General features: G+C 44.9%; 1 pseudogene; it reads right to left on the bottom strand.

Moving 5' to 3' along the window:
- Positions 1-6,466: 6,466 nt before the first annotated feature.
- LOC116152978 (glutamine synthetase-like) lies at positions 6,467-8,763 on the bottom strand (annotated as a pseudogene).
- Positions 8,764-22,004: the final 13,241 nt, after the last annotated feature.

The following is a 22,004-nucleotide window of genomic DNA, read 5'->3' as shown; positions in this document are numbered from 1 at the left end:
GATCATTACTAACGGCTGTAAAGAAAAAGGAACTACTCCACAGACAAGGTTCAGGTGGGGCCGGGCGGTTTACAGGCTGTGTGTTTGCCGTGAGGTGGGGCGGCTAGTAAGTCAGCGACACAGTGAAATGACGTTCCCCCTCGTGCTGGCCTCCAGGCAGCCGCTTGCTGTGACGGGAAGTGGCCGCCTGGCTGGCCATTCACAGGAGATGGGACATTAGGTCAGGCTTGTGCTGATGTAAATCCCAGTCTCATTGGTACAACAGCTGTTCAAAGACTGCTATAAGCTGGGCACTTAGGGCAGCCGCCCCCGTGAGGTGGCTGTGATGCCAGTGACCACTGTGCAAGCCCACAGGTGATAACCTTAAGTAATTTGCATTTTATGGAGGTGGAAATCATCATGTGGCCCATACTTGACTACATCACGGGTCACCTTATGAACCACAAGGCAACCAGCAATCCTGTGGTCCAAGCCTCACTCACTGCAGAGTTTTGTTTCACGTATTTAAATGGTTGAAAAGGTCAAGAAATAAATTTCATGGCACGTGAAGATGGTATGGAATGTACATTTGCGTCCACGAATATAGGGTTGTTAGACCACGGCTATGTTTACTGGCATGTTGTCTGTCTCCAGCTGCTTTGGTGCTGTGGTTTAGTTGCAATGGAGACCACGTGTGGTCCTCAGAGCTGAGTCCTGCCACTGACAGCTCTGGGATTTGCAGTGGTGTGTTTCCAGCGTGACATACTTTGCCCCAAGGGTCGTGGTACCATGAATTTTATGTATTTTATTACCAGTCCATACCCATTACATCAAAACAAGAAAAAGTGGGCTTCAAACAGCATACTTAAGCTCACAGTGGGGTGTGGAGTATTTTAGTAAATTAGATGGCAAAGCATTGTGTCTGTTTTGCAGTGACCCTCCTCTGGCTGTGCTACAAAATACAACATACAATGACATTCCCGACTCAGCAAGCATTCATCACAGTGTCCCCAACTCACAGGGAAGTGAAGGCTGGAAGAAGTAGAATTTTAAATGGGTTATCTCAGCACACGATTTCTTGACGCCCCCAAACGAGAACGAGGCTGTACAGTTTCCAAGTGGCTTACTTGATGGCCAAGCAAGGATAGCCATCTGCCAGTGATGAGGTAGTTACACTGTTAGATTGCAGCAGCTGAAGAGAGATGTCCAGGTAAAAAACTTTTAGAGAGGCAATCTTTGAGCAAGAATATTTGCTTGGAAGAAGGAAGCAACACAAACAGTCCATTTAAAAATGAGGCAAATGATACTAAATATTTTTCCTTGGCGCTTGATGGGTTGAAAGATGTTACCAATACCGCTCAGTTGATTATTCAGAAAACCAGTGCTAAGACAGATGGGCAAGCACGACCAACTCAGCCTGGTCTGAGTGCTGGAAGTCCCATGTTGCGGGAACCCCTTGGTCCCAGGCCGACGCAGGTGGCTTGTCACCCTAGAAATGACAGAATTAGCCCTCTGCATGGTCTGTGTGGGAAAACTACAAGCAAAAATAATTTCAGTTGAGAAAAAATTCAGTACAACCTGGAGTGGAATCTTCCAAGATGTGCTGCAATTGATGGTGGTAAAACTGCAGAACAGAGAAACGCTTAGACAAATGCAGAGTTTGTGGTGCTGAAAGCCTGTTGGTATTATTCAACAGCAAGTACTTGGAAAATATACAAACCTAAGATGCTAAGTTTACTGTATGTTAATTTTTTAAACTATATAAATTCCTAAAATTAAAAAAAAAAATACATGTAAGCCTCTCATGTGTTAGTGAACCAAGAGTGTCGCTGGTGTACTTTCTTTGCTGTGGGCTTAGCCATCATCAGTTCCGGGAATTTCGGGGGAGAAATAGAAGCCAAAATCCTGACTTGCCCTCCCACACAGCAGTTTGCTGGCTTTAGCAGTGGTGACCTGGCTTCAGGGCCAAAATTGCGGATTCCTGAATGAGGAGAACCTCCAACAGTCACTGAACACTGAATGGCTGTGGAAATGAGCTTTTGCTGCAGAGTTGATGTTTCTTAATGAATTTAAGTCAATTAACTCAACCAAGAATTAAAAGTCAAAGCACTGCGTATATTAGAAACTTGTGTGGCGCTGAAGTCACTGAGCACAGCCAATGTCTGAGTATAGGAAATGTGTCGCTTTGCATGCTGTGATGTCCGAAGTTAGGGTGCAGTGACCTCCACACCCACGCAGATTCCAGCCTCAGGCTACCTCAATACAAGTGCAAAGGAAATTTCCTATTCAAAATCCTGAACGGATTAACTGCTGTGGGATGACACGGCCTCCAGCTTCTTTGGGCTGAAGATGATTGACTGCAGTGATGTGTCTTAGCACATGTCAGCAGGAGAGGCATGGAATTCTACAATTAAGAGACCAAAAGATAAGCTACAAACGGGGTGAAAATATTTGGAAAGAATTTTTTAGCCAGAATAGACTTCTCAAAGTAATCGGCGCAAATTGTTGTATGGAACCTAATTTCTGCCTTCTGACCACAAAATGGAAAGTGAAATAGACTGTCTTCTACACTTGTATTCCCGTTAAGGACTCTGCATGGAATGAGCTACACGATAACAATTAACACTTACGGAGTGTTTGCACGCGACAGATACTCTCAGAAGTGTTTTCAGTATATCAGCTCATTTAATCGGAACAACCTGTGAAGCAGATACTACTGTTCCCATCTGACCAATGAGGATCTGAAGCCCAGAGAGCTTAAATAATTTGCCCAGAGATGGGATATGAGCCAACCAAGCTGATCCTCCTGCAGGACGTGCATGAGAACTAGACTGCAGTGACAGGGGGAAAAGCAAAGATGCCAAAGCCTAGTGACTGGGGCGGGTGACAAGGAGGGAGGAGGAAGAAACAGTTCCTTTCTTCTGAGCTCAGCTTTGAAATGACTGACAGCAATGTTAACACGAGGTGGCAGCAGATCCCAGCCTTTAAAATCTACACAGTCCACTCTTTCACATGATGGGCAAAAAAATGCAAAATTATTAAGGGTTTTATACCCACCCTCATGTGAACATTTTTTTTAAAGGCCTCCCTGGGAGCATCATTTTACATGTGCACCCTGGGCACCCATTTCTAGACACTGCACTCTGAAATGACCTAGCAAGGTGCTTAAGTGTCCTGGGCGTAATACTTGCCAAAGGACTTATGATCCCCAGTGGTGCAGCACACCGATGACGGGGACCATGACAACACTGAGCTCATAAAGGTGCGTGGCAGTTATGAACAAGTACAGCTGGGGGCAGTCATGCAATAATCATGGGCAAGTGGCTTTATGATCCGTTGTTCCCCGGGGGCTGCATTTACAAAGACAGTTTCGTAAAAGAGAACTTTGCTTTACTCTCAGAATCACTCTAAACACCATCTTTTGCCCCGACTGCTCAAAGTCTTTACTCTTTTCCACTTTCTGTGCTCATTTAGGTCTTATATTTTATTCATGAGGCTCGAATTATAAGTACAAAGTAAATACTGGACTTAGGATTGGGGGCATTTTTCTACTTCAATTAGTAAATCTCAACATTTGGAATTATTTTTCAAGTTATAGCTGTAGGTGATATATTTTTGGCCATTTTCCCCTTAGAAACAAAAACAGAACATAACGCTTTGGTGGGAGGGTAGAGCTTAGAGGTAGATCACATGCTTACCTCCCCCCCCAAAATAAATAAGTGAATGAGTAAATAAACATAACCGGGCAGTTAGGGCTCCCATCAGATGGGGAGTTAATGTCCTGTTGACCCTGTTAGAGTATTTCCCAGGTCCGTCTACACGTGTGCCCTGTCCTGGGACCGGACTTGTCTTCCATAAACTGCTTCCCAGCGTCTGGGCGGCCTGCTCTGCCTCAGCTTGTGCTCACAGAATGGAGGAGGCGAGTCAGCAGCTGTGCTATGGTGGTTACTTTTCTGTGCTGACAAGGGGCCAAGTTTAGAATCTCCCCTGTTATAAATAAGTGCCCGTGTGCCCAGGAAAAGAAGTCAGACACCTGATACTTCCAAACATAGTTTCCACAGCAAATGTGCCCTGAGTGAGGCGGCTGTTCTGGGATTTAAGCTCCACAGGGAAGTGCTACAGCGTTGAGGGGGCCGGGGGTGGAGGATGACTTCTGCAGGAAGGAACCGATCCTAATTGTCCAAGGGAGACGCTATTCCGATGGTTTTTGGCACTGATACAGGATAATCACTGGCAATTTTTTCTTCTGACCGAACGTGTCAGTTTTTCTTCTATTTCTGCTTTAACACTTAGCTGGATGATAAATACTGCAGCTTTTTTCTAATGAGTTTGTTTTTTTTTTTAAGTCACTACGGATGCATGCCTGGTATAAAAAAATTCAAACAAGTTGGTTTTATAAATGCAAATTGCGTTAAGTGTTTCCTACCTTGCAAATCTGTACTTACCCAGGTGTCTGACTTGATGTTAACGTAGAACCAACCATATAAAGGCACAGGTTACTCATTTGGCTCATTACTTATGATTTTTATTTTTTCCAGTTTATTGCCTGAATAGGTAATACATGCAAAAAGTACAGAAATCTGAATGGTTGCAAAAGTGACAGAATGACAGGTCGGTCTGTCCTGTTCAGGGGCTCCCTGCGCTTCGGTCTCGCAGCTGTGTCCCTCCGCTGGGGTCTCTAAGTGGGTGCTGTCTCCCCTGGAAGAGCTGCGAGGCCCTTGAAGAAAGAGCCTCTGCTCGTTTCCCCTGCATTGTGTGTTTATCATATCCTCATTTCCTCTGTCTGCCCCGCCCGCCCCAGGCTCTAGGTACCCTCCCGCCCCGGGGACTGAGCCCATTTGGCACATCCCACCCGTTTCCTTAACTAACCCACTCAGAACACACCGGTGAGTCCCTGCCCTGTGTCAGGCACTGGGGTTTAGACGTCAACAAAAGCAGCAAAAATCCCTGTCCTCCTGCAGCTGACATATCAGTTTCATGAGACAAGCAATTATCAAAGAAGTAAAGGAAGCTATACTGTGGCTCAGAGTGGTAAGTGCTGCGGAGAAAAATAAAAAGGAGCGGACGGGGACTTCTAGGGGTGAAAGTAGGTCTGCCCTTTTAAGGGCAGTGTTCAGGAAGGCCTCACTTTGGAGTTGACATTGGAATATAAGCAAAGAAAAAAACAAAACAAAAAAGGAAAAAATAGAAAAAAAATTTTTTAAAAAGAAAGAAGTTGACATTGGAGAGCGACCCGTTCAGGTATGAAGGGAGGAAGCCATGCAGAGATCTTGGAGGTAAAGCTTTCCAGGCAGAGGGAACAGCAAGTGGAAAGGCCGAGAGGTGGGCGCAGGCCTGGTAGTTCTTGCTCTGAGGGCTAGGGTTAGGGTTAGCTGGAGCAGCGCCGGCGAGGAGGGTGGCGGGACATGAGGTCTTTGGCAAAGAGGGACAGGAAAGAGATGCCAGATGGGGCAGGTCCTTGGGGGCCACTGTCAACTGGTGGCTTTGACCATGAGTGAGGGGGAAGCCCTGGTGGGTTTGCTGTATGAGAACAGTCTGTGAAGCCACCCAGGAGGAGGCCGACGCCCTGGCAGTGGTGGTGGGGTGGCCTTGAGAGGGTGCCCACACTTTGGATGTGCCCTGAAGGTGGATGAGACTTGCTTCTGACTGTGCCATGTGCTGAGAGGAAAGGGGTTGAGTCGGACACGAAGCGTCTGCCCAGAGCAGCTGGGAGAACAGAGCTGCATTAAGATGCTTCCCGGGAGGGCAGGGACTGGTGCAGCTAGAGATACAAGCCTGATGTTGGCTGCATTTCTGAGCGGGAGCCTGAACTCAGGTTACAGCCATGAGAGTAAGTAGCTCAGAAGGTGTAGGCAGGGGGCCTGGAGCACTCTGGTGTGTGGTCAGGGCAAGGCGCAGGAGCCAGCAAACCAAGGAGAAAACGTGCCATCCAGGGCGGAGGGTCCTGGCTTCAGGTGAAGAGAGGGCGACCCAGCAGGGCGTGTTCTCACACAGGGCCACACCCTTGGAAGCTTAGGGTGGACCCCTAGATTTTCCCGTGTGGCAGTGACCTTGCAAAAGGTCATCTAACTAAGCTCATTTCCGGCCCTGAGATTCTACAATTGCCCTTTTAGTTTTTGCAACTTACTCTATTTTGCATTAAACATTTTAAATAATAAGAGAGTCAGATCCTTCCTCCAAAGCTGCTCCTTTTCATCTTGGAGAACAAGGGTAGGAACCCTGGAGTCCTCCAGCTGTTCTCCAAGCCCATGATCCTGTATGACATTCACTCTGCTTAGAGGCTTGGGCTTTGCCACTGGAGTCAGGATTCAAACCCTGGTTAGCCCGGTAGACATCAAGGTCCTACTGCACAGCACAGAGAGCTATATTCAATAGCCTGTAACAACCTATATATGTATAAATACATACATATATATATAAATAACTGAGTCACATTACTGTACCCCAGAAACTACCATGACATTATACATCAACTATACACCTTCAATAAAAGAAAATGACAAAAACTTTAAAAAATGTAATAAAACCTGTTAGTCTAATTCCAATGTCTGTCTCCTCATTATCTGTTTTTTTCTTTCTAGAGCAAGATGTTTTCTGCCTTAAAACTTCTGGAAGTTACAAACCAGTTTCCTTCATCATCTGCTCTGCTTTGGAAAAATTTGACACTCCCATACGGTATTCTTTTTATTTTCCTCCTAAATACTTTTGTGCTGCTATTGGTCTGAAAAGCATCACTCCTCTAATCAATAATTATATATTTGAGACGTTCATGGACAAAGTTAAGAAAGAGGACCCCACTGGTGGGAACAAGACAACAGGACCCAGGCTCAGAGATCCCCGCAATTTGCTGTTGATTACTTGGGAGCCTGTCTCAAACTTCTCCAGTCACGCTTAGCATCCAAACTTGTGCAACATAAATTCCTCCTGTTTGCGCCCTTGGCTTGCCGTTGACTGTGCATTTTTCATCTGTGCTTGGTCCTTATTGCCCTTCTCCCTTGAGGAGTTCTTTTTTTTTTTTTTTTTTTTGAATAAAAACAGACCTTGATATTCCGCCGTCTGAGTTTCACCTATTATGACAGTTGAGAGGGGGCGAGAGCGGGAGCGGGATGTTGAATTGGGAGGGTTTGATGGCTGCAAGTCTAGTCCACTTAGTTTTTGTACAGGAATGGCTCATCACCAGTTTCGTTGAGAAGACATGTACGGATGAGGGCTTCTGTCACCACAGAGGGGTCACGGTTGGCAGAGGGGCGATGGTCTTCAAGGTGACCCTTCTCCTGGCCAACAGTCCAGAGAATGCGGATGCTAGTGCCACGGTTGGCCACACCAGCAGAAAAGTCGTAGATGTTGGAGGTTTTGTGGAATCCACTTAGGCACTGAGCATTGTCCAGGCCCCCCTTGGGATCATAGGCTCAGATATGGTAATGCTACCACTTGCTCAGTGTATTCAGTGTATTCAGACCATTCTCCTCTCGCATGGCCTTGGTGCTGAAGTTGTGTGGCAGCCAGCACCAATCCAGTTCCCAGGAATGGGCTTAGGACCCCAGGTAGCGATCACTCCAAAGTCTTCGCACACATGATGCAGGAAGAAACGGGCCACCCAGAGATGCTCTCCCACGTCAATTCTGTCACAGGGTCCTATCTGGAACTCCCCCGGGGCAGGCATGACCTCGGCATGCATGCCCCCGTCTTGATGCTGGCATACAAGCAGGCCCAGCAGTGAGCCCTGCCATAGGCTTTGTCTGCTCCCACACAGTAGTGTGGACCGTGGGGCCCAGGGAAGCCACTGGGAGGCCAACCACAGGGGTGCCTACCTGTGCCCTTGACAGTGTAGTCCTGCTTCACTCCAGACCAGGGCGCTGGTGCTCACCATGGCCATTATTTGTTTATAAGTGTGCCTAACATTGGTCTCTGAAGGCTTTCGGTTGTACCTGAAGACTTCACAAAACACCAGCTTGTTGGGGTCCTTGTGGAAAGGGTCCCAAAACATGGCAGCAGGGACAAGATACATGTCACTGTTGGAGCCTTCAGATTGAAAGGTACCAGAGCCATCAAAATTTGACTCCAGCAATTCTTCTATACACTTGGGCTCACAGTCCAGGGTCAGGACCTTGCAGGGCAGTTCTTCTTCAGTACTGTCCACGCAGCCATACACACTCGGACTTTCTCACCCAAAGGCAGGGACATGTACACTTGCTTGATGCCTTGTTCAAGTAGGAGCTTGCTGAGGTGGCCATGGTTGGAGGTGTTCCAGACAGCGAGCAGGTGGCGAGAGGGAGGTGTGGAGAGGAGAGACGAGGAGACAGAGGGTGCTGTGAAGACGCTCCCCTCTTCTCCCATGCTTGGCTCTCTCCCTCGGGCAGTTCTATCCCCATGGCTGAATCTGACCACAGGCATCATCAATGGTGTGTTGAAATCCGGTGGGCCAAGCATTTTCTTTCTGAATGGTGCAGGAAATAATGGGGTGTCTGAGGTTCACTGAACTGTGATGCTGGCACATGCACTCCCCGCACCAGGCGCCCACACTGTTGTAGGCACCCCTGCTGGGTATGCTCTCACTCGCCTCCATCTCTTATCCTAGCTCCTGGCACCCTATTGTTTACAGTCAACACTAGCTACTTATTACTGTCTTATTTCCTCTACTTGTGCAATGGAAATGTTTCTCAGTAGCTCATCTTCCTCTTTGGGGGACGTTGCTCTGTCAACAAAGGCATTGCTCTTATTTCTTTTCTCACTGGATTAATTTTGTTCCATCCCAGGAAATGAAGTTGACAGGCACTAACTGCATAAAGCCAGGGCCCCGGTGGTGGAGGCAGGAGCCCTGGGAAGCGAGTAGGGGAGCTGGGCCCTCTCAGGCCCTGCAGGAACTCATGGGCTTGCAGGGTCCAGCCCTTCCTCTCCAGAAGCCTGGGTGTTTGGATCAGGGGAAGAAGGCATGGAGTTGGCCAGTCTCCCAGGTCTTCCTTGCCCCAACTTAAAGAGTTCTTCATCTGTGTCCACCATGGATGCTCACTGGACCTGCCTGCCCTGGTGATGGGAGACTAGAGACCTCACTGTTTGAGTGGTCTGTGCTCCTCCCAGATGCATAGTAAATGCACCTTCCGGTATGATGCCCCTCGCCCCCCCATCACGGAGCAGTGCCTGGCACCCAGAGAGCTGGCCGGAGGTGACCACCCCCCCAGAGTGACTACTGTCTCCCTAGGACAGGGTCTCTGGGCCCGCCTCACCCCTTTCTACACTTGGGGGAAATGCCCAGTGATCAGGGCAGACTTGAGTGACCAAGGGCGTGTGAAGGGGGGAAACGCCCAGTCAGCTGAGTGAGAAGGAGGACAGCATAGGAGGAAATGATCTGATGTCACCGTGGGTCTATGGGAGAGAATTTGTTGAAAAGACTATTCTTTGCCCACTGATTGTTTTGGTACCCTTGTCAAAAATCAATTGAGTATTGATGTATGGGTTTCTTTCTTGATTCTTAATTCTGTTCCATTGCTCTGTATGTCTGTCCATAAGACAGTACCACACTGTTTGGATTATTGTAGTTTTGTTGTAAGTTCTGAAATCAGGAAGAGCGAGTCCTTCAATTTTGTTCTTTTTCCAAGATTGTTTTCATCTTTCTTGATCCTTTGCATTTCCATAGGAATTTTAGGACCAGTTTGTCAATTTCTGCAAAGAAGTCAGTTGGGATTTTGATATGGATTGCACTGAATCTGTAGATCAATTTGGAGAGGAGCTTAATGATATTAAGTCTTTTGGTCCATGAACATGCAACATGTTTCCATTTATTTCGGCTTTCCTGAATTTCTTTCAACAATATTCACTGTACAAATTCTCTACTTATTTTGTTAAACCTGTTCCCAAGTATTTTATTCTTCTTGGTGGTATTATAAATGGAATTGCTGTCTTCGTTTTCAGAGCAAATTTTTTTGTTTGTTTTGTTTTTTACTGAAATACAGTCGGTTCACAATGTAGTGTTAATTTCTGGTGTAAGCATAATGATTCAGTCATATGTTTATGTATTCCTTTTCATATTATTTTTCATTATTGGTTATTACAAGATATTGAATATGGTTCCCTGTGCTGCACAGTAGGACCTTGTTGATTATCTATCAGAGCAAAGGTCACTGGGATCAACTGGACTCCTCTCCCGGTTGCTGCTGTTTTACTTGGTGGCACTGACTGAGGACAGGGCCTTCTGTAGGCAGGCACGCAAGGCCTGGATCTCTCATGGGACACACGTGTGCACTCTCTGAAAACCTGCAGGTCTCCACAGAGCACAGTTCCCTGCTGTTGGATACTCATCTCCAGTTTCAGGATTCCAACCTCCCACTCAGTTACTGCCTAATGACACGCTTCACATGCTCCACAGCCTCTTTCTGGGTCCTCCTCCCTGCAGTGTGCGTCCTCTTGGACGGGTGGGACTCGGGTGAGAGCTCAAGTACAGCCAGCTCCCAGTGTGTTTCCTGGGCAGGCAGAGGCCTACCTTCCAGATAGGGTGACTCGCTATAAAAATATAACAATATAGACAGTACATTAAGTCACAGGGAAGGAAGAATAACCTGATGGAACAAATAGAGAATCTTGAATATTTGTCAAAAGTGGCATTACCCCCTCTTTGAGAAAAGGATGCAGTTTCAAGGAAAGGTTGCAGAACAGTGGGTTGTCGATTTGGAAAAAAATAACATTAATTTCCTACCTCACACCCCACACAAAAGTAGATTCTAGGTGTATAAAAGGTGACTAAAAAAATGTTGTAAAAAACAAAACTTAAAATAGCTAGGCGGTGGGTAGAGTGCATGCTCAGCATGCATGAGGTCCTGGGTTTCACCCCAGTACCTCTATTTAAATAAATAAATAAAATAAAACCTAATTACCTCCCCAAAATAAATAAATAAATACATTTTAAAAAGCTAGAAGGAAATATAGGAGAGTATCTTTATAACCTTTAAGTGGGGAGAGATTTTTTTAAGAAGAAACAATAGGCGTAAATCAAAAAAGAAAAGACTTGAGAAATCTGATCATGAAAGGACACCATTATAAATGTGAAAAATCAAGTTCTAGTCTGGGAGAAGATACTGGCTGTGTGTAATTAATGAAGGATTTCTAACCTGACTGTAAAACATTTCTAAACATCAGTAATAAAAAAGACGAGCAGCCTGCCTGAAAAAGAAGCCGAGGCAAGAAAGGAGACCCACATCACCAGCGCTCCCATGAGCGAGCAGGGAAACGCGAATTAACACCGTCAGGAAATACTGTTTCACACCCTTCAGAGTGGCAAAAAATACTAGTGAAAAATTAGTGAGTAGTGAAAACGTGCAGTGCTAGTGCTGGGCACTCTCGTATTCCGTTCGTTCTTCCTGAGGTGTTTTTGTCAAGTTGAGGAGGTGCACACACCAAGACCTCATAAGTGTCACTAGAGAAACTTGCACTCATGTATCAGAAGAGTTTTATAAAAATGTTTACAGTGGCAGGGTTGAAAAACAAACAAAACCTGTCAAAACTCACTGGATGCCTATTCATGGGAGATTAGATAAATGTTAAAACATTCATATCATGGAATACTATAGAGTAGTTAAAATAAATTAATTAGTGCTGTCCTACTATCTACAGTGTAAATCTCAAAAACATAGTATTGGGTGAAAAAAAGAAGAGGGAGCAAGTTGTGGAAAGGTATATACAATATGACAGCATTTACATAAAACTTAACATATAAAAATACTAGTACCACTGATGGGTACATTTATGAATGGGAAAGACACAAGAACAGGTTTGGAAATAAAAGCACAAATTCTGTAGATGGGGGAGGCTAGACAAAGGGTTCATCATAGTTCCTATTCTTTTTTGTGGCCTCAAAGATTTCATTAAAAGCAAGCAAACAAAAACACTGTAACTCCCAGTGTTGTGAGATAACTCCCAATTCAATTTTCCATGCACTCGTTTATTCAGTCCCTGTTTCAGTGTACTGCTCCCAGAAAAGCTTGTCTGCTCTCAGCCAGCTGATGCAATGAGTCTGCAGCTTTAACCTCATGACTAAGACTCTCCTTTGTCTTGGGGAATCCAAGTACTGGCTTCCAGTTGGCAAGTCTGTACAGGAATCTCCTCTTCCCACTTCAGAACCAGGGTTTTCCTTTTAAAATATTCCAACTTGTTTGCCTAATTCTCAAAGAAAAGAGCATTCACAAGCTGGGTACAGGATAACTTTTGGAACGTGGGTTCAGAGTATGGGCTGTCAGGGTGACCACCAGCGAGCTGGGAGACTCCTGGAATGGAGTCAGGACTCGCCAGTCCCAGTTATGAATCTCTCTCTAACCAGCAGACCTTAAGGGAATCTCTTAACTGCTCTGGCTTCAGTTTCTCAGTCAAGTAAGGCTAGTGGATTAAATAACCTTTAAGGGACTGTCTTGATCTACCTCTCCACGATTCTAAGGCAGAATCTGAGGCTCCGTCAAAAAATTCCTTGGCTCTGAAACTTCTCTCTTCTATTACTCCCATCAAGCTGGCTGGATAAATACCAGTGATCCCAAATCTCTGGACAACATGTAAGGATGTCATACTTTTCACGTGCCCCAGCTGGAGGAGCAGAGTCAAATTTACCCCACGTGCCCCGAGATGTGGATTAGCACTGTCCCCTTAACTTACACCAGCAGTTGTCTCATAAGCCCCCTGAAGTGGTGTGTACTCTCTACGCAGCAGAATGTCCCTGTTTCTCCCCTGCTTGGCACTAAGAGGAATTGAATTTATTTTCTGAGGTATGGTACAAATACTCTTTGCTTAAGTTGGATACTGTTATCAATGGGCAAAGAGGGTCCATTGATAAGAAAAGTATAATCTTATCTTTGAATTTCTATGAACGTAAAATATTAAGTTCACTGGGAGTAAAATCTGACAGCTTCTAGTCAAACCTGTTAGTTTTAAGAGTTGGCAACTACCCACTGGAGTCAGGAATTACAGGTTGAAAGCAACTAAGGTCAGCTGAACTCGTGTGATGTCTGAATTCAAAAGAAAGAAGAGGGAGAGGGCCAAGGGGCGTTTCACTACCACACACTTACGGGCAGGGAGGGCGCCCCATCCCAGATGACTCAAAGGTCAGCGCAGTGCGGTAAGCGGCACAGAGGACGGCAGTGGGGCCAAGTTCAGGAGAGAGGATGGAGCTAGGGAAGTTCCGTAGCAAGACTGCGCACAGCAAAGGCCCGTTTGGAGGACTGATAAAGTACATTTGAGCATATTAGTTTAGTGACTGTGAACAGACTAATACTGTGTATGTTATGATTTATTTAAAAATTCGATGAGGTAATAATGAAAACTAGAAAACACACATGAATGTAAGTAGCTTATCTGAGAAGAAGAAAGAGGACTTGAGTTACTGCAAGCCGAAGGCAAGAGAATTTCATCCAGTTATAGGAAACTCTAAAGAAATAGGACTAGGTAGGAAATACGGCAGACACAAATCTTCTAAATAATTTTAAAATTTGCTAATTTCTTAAGGCATAACTTAACTTTTTAAACTGCAAGCTGGCAGAGTGACAGACCCCACCTCTATTCCAAGTACTACATGATGTAATGTGGCAAAAACAAAAACAGAAGAAACACGATTGTGTAATTCAAGTCAAAGATTCCCATGTGTGCAGTCAGGTAATACCCTGTGATTTATGGTAGATGGTTGGGATTATTTTATTCTTCATATAAGTGAACAAATACAGACAAGGATCTGCTCTTTTTACTAAAGCAGTCAAAGGAGGGCAGTTTCTTTCACACGCTGCTCTAGCTCATGGACTCATTTCTTACTTTGCTGCATGACAACAACGTGAGAGTGTGTGTGTGTGTGATGGTCCACATGTCAAAATATCCCGTTTTTGGAAATAGTATCTGTAAAACTCTAAATGACTTGTTAAAATGGAAATATTTAGAGCTGCTTGAGATGATTAGAATAAATAAACCCTGTCCAAATGGGAACTAGTCTAAATCATCATTCTAGTTCTGAGAATCTGAACAGGTCATAACGGTGAGTTTCAGTGTTTTGTTTGGTTTAGCTCAAGAACAGTCCCTTTATTCCCCCTCAGCTTTCTTTGACCCATCCATACCTGCTAAGCGGCCCCCTTTATGGTCCACAATTGTAATAACAGTATAGTCTAGTGATTTCTGTTTTTCATACTATACTCACTCCTTGAGTGTAAAAATTGTATCTTTTCAGCTGTGCATACCCAGGGCCAGTCAAGTTCTGACTAAGGAGAGGTGAATGGATCACGCATGAATGAAAGCAAGTTGCCCCTTCATTTGATTTTGAATGCCTCTACACAGTTCTTTATAGTAGGATGGGTTGATTGGGCTGCAGGCACAAGAGTCGATCTGTAAACTGGCATGGTCCAATGTTGCCTGAGAGGCTTCATGGATGGCAGTTCAAAAGGGAGTCCTAAAACTAAAACTCTATGTTGGGTTACTTTTTGGAATGTGCCCTCTGTCCCTACTAGGTGTGAGGAACGGTCTTCGAAAAGCCTGAACAGATCCAGATTATGACACCCTGGGCAACAGGTGAGGTCTAAAGGGCTACTCGAGCATTTGTTTTGCATCCGAGCTGCCCACAGAACCACCTGGATTTGTCTCACGGTGGGAACACTGACTGTCACACTGCCTCTGGTCCTGAGAAGTGGCTTTTTGTAATACCAGTTTCTCTAGTTGTGACAACACTGGAAACTAGAACTATCCTCTCCACTGAAGATGAAATGACTTTGGGGCTTATGACTAGGTTCTGTGACTTGTCTGGGTCACACAGTGAGTGGACAGCTGTGAGGGCTCCCCTGACTCTCCCAGTTTTCCAGTAACTGTCATGTGGTGTCTGAAGAGGGGCAGGGCAGAGGCAGAACACCTTGCCAGGTGAGGAAACCCGGGAGAGGTAAGCCAGACACCCGCACTGCCTCCGCCAGTGGGTGACACTTACCTGTAAGTCAGGTAATAAGAGTAATTGCACTCCAGGGAGTGGTTACCTGCAGGATTTGGCAAACTTGTTTCTAATCTCCGGTTTTCATCACATACAAAAGACGCCTGCCTTTGCCTCGCACACCACTTCTCCAGCACAGAGGCTACTGTTCCCCAAGCACTGCGAACCCAGACTCCATGTGGGCTCCGACACGGATGTGGACAGTAGATATTGCTGCTGTTCTTCCTGAATTTTAATTTCTGTAGGCATTAAATATTTTCTTTTTCACTGAGATTATTGAAGAAGATTAAGTACAGCTGTCTATTTAGATGTAAGTACCTATTACCAAAGTATTTAGGCTAACCTAGACTGGAAGATACTGCCTGACTGAATCACTGGAAGAGAGAGTAATCTTACTCAGAGTTGGTGATTTCTCTTTGTTAGGGCATGCTATCAGACGTGTGCTATCAAAACCTCTAAGAATGACTTTTGAAAAATTACAAAAATATATGCTCATAGACTAGAATGAAGAATATAAACAAATGTAAAAATTATATTTCTATATATTTGCAGTGAACATTCTGAAAATGAAAGTACAAAAACAATTCCATTTATAATAGCATTTATACATATAGGAATAGTTTTAACAAGTGAATTGAAGAACTTATGCTATGAAAATGATACAACATTGTTGAAAGTAAGAAAGATGATCTAAATAAATGGAAAGACATTCCATGTTCATCAATCAGAGACATAATATTGTTAAGTGGCAATACTCTCTAAACTGATTTGCAGAGTCAGTGCAATTCTTATACAAATTACAACTACCTTTTTTGCAGCAATGGACAGGCTGATAGAAAAATTTATATGGAAATTCAAGGAACCCAAATAGCCAAAACAATCAGAAACGGAAAATAAAGTTGAAGGACTTACGTTGCCTGATTTCAAAAACTTACTACAAACCTACAGTAATTAATAATTAATGTAATATAATTAATGCAGTATAGTACTGGCATAAGATTACACGTATCAATGCAGTAGAATTTACAGTCCAGAAATAAACACGTACATTTTGGGCCAGTTGGTTTTTGACAAGGGGGCCAAGACAATTCAAGGGAGAAATAGGCTTTCCAGCAAATGGTGCTGGGACAACTGGATGAAGTTGGAGCCCTACCTCACAGCATATATACAAATTGACTCCAAATGGGTCAAAGCCCAAATGTAAGATGCTGAGAAGAAAACAGGACTACATAATGATTTCTTAGATACCAAAACCACAGTAACAACAACAACAAAAAAAACATAAATTGGACATCAAATTAAAAACTGTGCTTTGAAGGGCATTTTCAAGAAAGTGCAAAGGCAGCCCACTAAATAGAAGAAAATATGTGCAAATCATATATATGATAAAGGACTTCAATTCAGAACATATGAAGAACTTGCACAACTCAATTATAAAAAAGACAACATAATTAAAAAATGGGCAAAGATATGAATAGGCATTTCTCTGATGAGACATCCAAGGTGGCAAACAAGCACATGAAAAGATGGTCAACACCTAGTCATTAGGTAAATGCAAATCGAAACCACAGTGAAATACCACTACACACCCAGTAGGATGGGGATCTTAAAGGCAGATAGTAACTAGTGGTGGTGAGGATGGGGACTGCTGGTGGGAATGTAAAATGGCACCTTCACTTTGGAAAACAGTCTGGCCATTCCTGAAAAAGTTAGACATAGAGTTACCATAGCGTTCAGCAATTCCGTTCGTAAGTACATGCCCCCCAAAACTGAAAACGTATCTCCACCCAGAATCTTGTAATAGAATGTTCAGAACACTCTTACGTAAAATAGCCAAAAAGTGGTTTGAAACAACATAATGTCTATTAGCTAATGAATGGATAAACAAAATATGGCATATATGTATATTATATATGTATATACAATGGAATTTTATATGACAAAAAGGAATGAAGGAATGTAACATGCTACCATATAGATGAACCTTCAAAACATGCTAAGTGAAAGAAGCCAGTCATATATATTACGTGATTCCATTTATGTAAGATGTTCAGAACAGGCAAATCTATAGACAAAAAGTAGATTAGTGGTTGCCTAGAGCTGCATAGTGACTACTACTGAGTATCGGGTTTCTTTCTGGGGTGATAAAAATGTTCCAAAATGGGTTGTGGTGATGATTGTACAACTATTTGTACTAAAGACTATCGAATTATATACTTTAAATGGGTGAAGTCTATGGTATGTGAATTATATCCCAATACATATGGAACAGAAAAAAATCATGACATTAGGGAAATATGAAGACTGACTAGGAACACAGGTTGGGAATGTATGGGTCCACTTAAGCGTTTGTTTTTTTTTTTCAGTAAATACATATAGTATCACACAATGTGAGGTTGGTTAAATCTATGGATGTGGAACCTCGGATTTGGAGGGCTGACTGTGGGACTTGAGCATCTGTGGATTTTGGTATCTGCTGCAGGATCCCGAGGGACGACTGTACTGTTAATTTTTTAAGTGTGATAATAGTAATGAGGTTATTTAAAAAAAGGAATGTTATCTGTTAGAAATACTAAAATATTTGTGGATGTTAAGTAACTTAATAACTACTCTTTTGGGGGTGGGGATGGGTATAGCTCAGTGGTAGAGCACATGCTAGCATATACAAGGTCCTGGGTTCAATCCCCAGTACCTCCGTTTAAAAAAAAAAAAAGATAAAATAAATAAATAAAATTAAAAAAACCCAAAAACTAGTCTTTTGCCCCCACCTATCACTTTGAATTATCACCCCACTTTTCTGCCCCACTACCCTGACCGCCAAACTCCTTCCAAGTTATCTATACTCTCTTTCCACTTCCGTTCCTACCATTCTTTTTTGAACCAGTTCCAATCAGGCTTTCCTCCTTGCCACTGCAGAGTTACAGCCAACAGTCAATTACAGCCCATCCTCTGTACAGAGCAGTAGTCCCTCTGGGTCCTTGGGTTCTGCAGCTGTAGATTCAACCAACCAGGGATTGAAAATATTTTTTAAAAATTACATAAAGTGCCAAAAGGCAAAACTTGAATTTGCCATGTTCTGGCAATTATTTACGTGGCATTTATGTTGTATTAGGTATTTTAAGTAATCTAGACATGATTTAAAGTATATGGGAGGATGTGCTTAGGTTATGTGCAAATACTATGCCATCTTATATAAGGGACTTAACTGCCCTGAGCTTTGGTATCTGAGGGGTCCTGGAACCAACCCCGCTCCAAGGGTCGACTGTTAATGGACTTGGTTGCTCTTCCTTGTTTCCTCTTATTTCAGTGGCTGCTTTCTGTCCTTTCCTAGCTTCATTACCATCTCAATCCCTAAAAGCTAGAGGGCTCAGTCTTTAGGTAAGTTTTTCAAGTTTCTTCCTACACTTAATATCAAAATGCTGATATCATCCAAATTTACATACCCAGCCTGGACCTTTCTTTTAAATTTCAGATTCACACAGCTAACTTTCTTCCGGATAATTTCTTGTGTTAATTTAATGGGAACTCCAAACGTAACATCTCCAAAATTGACTTTCCTATCTCTTCCCACTCCAACTAGCTCTGCCCAGTCTTTCCCATTTGAGTAAGTGGCAACTCCATTCTTCAAACACTCAGGCCAAAAATCTTAGGAGTCACCCTTGATCCCCCTTTCTCTCACACCCTACCATCAATGGATTCCTCAAATCCCATGTGCCATCCTCTCTGAATATACAATCTTCTAACCCTTCCACTGCCTGCGCTCTTCCCAACTCACCATCCTTCTCCCACCTGCAGTATTTCAACAGCCTCCTAAGTCATGCCCTTCCTGTCAAAACAGAAGCTAAACTGATTCTTTAAAAATAGAAGTCAAATCATCTTTCTTCTCTGCTTAAAACCTCCCAGTGGCTCCTCATCTTACTCACGTAAGCCCTTTAATGCCGCAATTTGGCATCCTCTCACCTCTGACTTCACTTCCCACTCCCCTCCCCTACTCTGCTTCTGCCACATGGCCCTCCGCTCACTTCTGAGTGCAGCAGGCACCCTCCTGTCTCAGAACAGCTTCTGTGCCTGTTGTTCTCTCTACCTCCCGGAGAAAGGACATTTCCTGCTCTCTGCCGCCTTCAGAACTTCGCTCCATTTACTTCTCTTTCCCTTTCCCCAGAGCTCCCTATTCCCCTCCCAGCTTCATTTCCCCCCATAATACTAACGTAGTATATACTTTATTACTTTGTTCTCCATCTCCTCTAAGAACAAGGATTTTTTTCCTGCTTTGCTCAGTGGTTGGCACACAGTTAGTACATTAGTACACAGTGTCTCTGAGTGAATGATTGCTGTTTATCATGCAGTTCTGTTCTCTGCCTTATTGTTGAACTGGCACCAGCCTCGTGGGCGTCTGGGTGTGGATCCCTGAGGAAGATGACCTGTTGAATAAAGGCTGTCTGCTCACTCAGACTACCAGACGGGAGCCCAAGCACAGAGCAGGCGTTCTGGATGTTCCAGTTTTAGTTGCAGCCACGTGACATCGGCTCAATCATTTTTCCTTTCTGGGCCTTGATTTCTTCGTCTGCCAAAAGATCATTGCTTTAAATGGTTCCCCAGGATTTTGGAGAATCCAATATGAAAGATGAAGGGTTGAGTAGGGCATGATGTGTCATTAATTTCTCTATTATATACAAAGATATGCTTACCTTGCATTTTATACTTTTTAAAGGCAATGAACAGACTTGGAATCAAACTCCAGTGTCCTTTTAGGGACCTTGGAAGATGCAGTTTTGCTGTGTTAAGCCCTTATGTGTATCAGTAATTTGAGAATGAAAGTCCTTGGTGTCAGCCTGTTCTCTCTCATGTGAAGCCTCTCTCACACAGGTAAATTGTTTTTTCAACATCTTTGTCCAAACCAGTGAATGGCCAGTGCCCGTGGCTGACAAGCTCCTGATCACTTGTGGTTGGTGAGCTTCCCCTCAGCTCAATGGTAACCCAGACCCTTGGTTTTCTCACTTCTAATATGTGGTTAATAACAACTGGCTGTTTCTGATGGATTCAGTGACATGTCAGTAATTTACATTAGTTGCATGTCTTAAAGCCTCCACAAATGCCTCTTATAAATGGAGTATGTATCAAGTTTCCATTGCCAGGGTCACTTTCTAAAATAACTCTTCCACCTTGTTACTACCCTCATGGAGGTCCAGAAACAATGTGGATTTACCTACTTGGTTTCAAAATATCCCCCATCCTATTGAAGGCAGAGTCTCAAGAGAGATATCTGTACACGTATGTTTATAGCAGCATTATTCACAGTAGCCAAAGGTGTAAGTAACCGAAAGGTCCACTGTGTGTATACCACATAATATACCTACATAATATACATACAGTGATATTATTTAGCTTTAAAAAGGTTTACTTTTTTTCTTTTTAGTGGAGGTACTGGAGACTGAACCCAGGACCTCATACATGCTAGGCACGCACTCTACCGCTGAGCTACACCCTCCTCCAATTTAGCCTTAAAAAGGAAGGAAAGCCTAACACATCCTTCAACATGCAAGAACCTTGAAGACATTATGCTCAGTGAAATAAGCAAGTGAGAAAAGGACAAATACTCTGATTCCAATCATAGGAAGAACCTGAACAAATTCAGAGTAGCATGGTGGGTGCCAGGGGCTGGGGGAGAGGGAACCAGGAGTTGTTTCATGGGTAGAATTTGTTTCCCAAGATGAGTAGAGTTCTGAGGATGGTTGCACAGCGCCGTGAATGTTCTTAACTGTACACTGAAAACTGGTTAAGATGGTTTATTTTACGTTATATGTATTTCACCACAACTGAAAATAAAAAATTCCCCATCCTCTTTATGAACCGTACTTCCCACTCGTCCCGTTTGTTTTCTCTTCTTGCATTTCGCTCAGCCGGCTCCGTCCATTGTACTCCCAGTACAACGTCCACGCCCTCCCGAGCCGCTGCCTCACGGTGTGTCTCCGGAATGTTGTTTCATCATCACCCATCCATTTTCAAAAGGCGCTTTGCTCTAGCCCCAAAGACGTCACCTTTTCTAGATCCCACCAGGAGCCCCACCCCCATGTCACCTCTACTCCTCACACCAAGTTCCTCCCTTTTCTGCCTCAGACGGAGGCGCCCACGCACGGCCCCCAACCATCACCGCAGCCTGCCCGGCGGGCCTGGCCCAAGCCTCGCTTCTCCCGCCCCCTCCCCACTCACACACCCTAGCAACACGGGGCTCGGCACCCAGAGCCCCCACCCAGTTCAGCGCCCCGGGTGTAAGGACGGAGGGAAGCCAACTCACACTATGAGTGCTTTCCGCGAAGCAGTCTTTAATCTCACAGAAACTTTCAGCGTCACATTCCACGCGAGCGCAGGGACCGGACGCGGCAAGACGGCGGGACCCTTGGGACCCTTGACAGGAGCCCTGCGACAAGCGGGGTCAACCCTCGGGGCTCCCCCACACGTACTCCAAGGGGAAGCGGGAGGGTTCGGAAGCCGCGGGATCCGTGGAAGCGCACGAGTAGAAAAGGTGTTCTGGCTGCGTCTTGAGGTCCCCGGGCCGACACGGCGCCAGCAGGGCTCAAGAAGGGCCAAGAGCCACCACAGAGCTGCGCTTCCGGCTCCAGCGAACGCGCCGGCTAGGGACTGGGAGCGAGCGGCCGGAAGCCACGGTACGGGAAGCCGAAAGGCACAATCCGCGAACCACGGCCGCGCGGGCCTACGGGGCGCGATAACCCGGAAGTGAGAGGCTGCTCCTTCAGGTGCGAGACCTCCACCCTGCCGGAGGGCGTCCCGGCCGGCCGGCATTCACCTGGGCTTTCCTGGTCCTCCTCAGCTCTACACGCCCTGCCTTTTCGCGCCCTGCTCACCGAGCCATTCCCGAGGGGCCCCCTTTCCTTAAAGAACCTTTGCCCTACGGGTCCGCTTCAGGGCCAACTGACGTCCTCCCCGGAGCCCAAAGTCCCTGGGGCAGCGGCTCCTGGCGCCCGCGCAGCCAGGCCGGCTCCTGCGCGGGACGTTACCATAGAGAAGCAGCCGCCTCTCTGGTCTCGGCTTACACTCTCTATGATCCGGCCGGGTTGCTGGCGGTAAGGGGAAAAAG

Source organism: Camelus dromedarius, chromosome 4, assembly GCF_036321535.1.
Source record: "Camelus dromedarius isolate mCamDro1 chromosome 4, mCamDro1.pat, whole genome shotgun sequence".
Lineage (NCBI taxonomy): Eukaryota > Metazoa > Chordata > Mammalia > Artiodactyla > Camelidae > Camelus > Camelus dromedarius.
The sequence above is the reverse complement of the archived record's forward strand: the minus strand, read 5'-3'. Positions and strand labels throughout refer to the sequence as shown.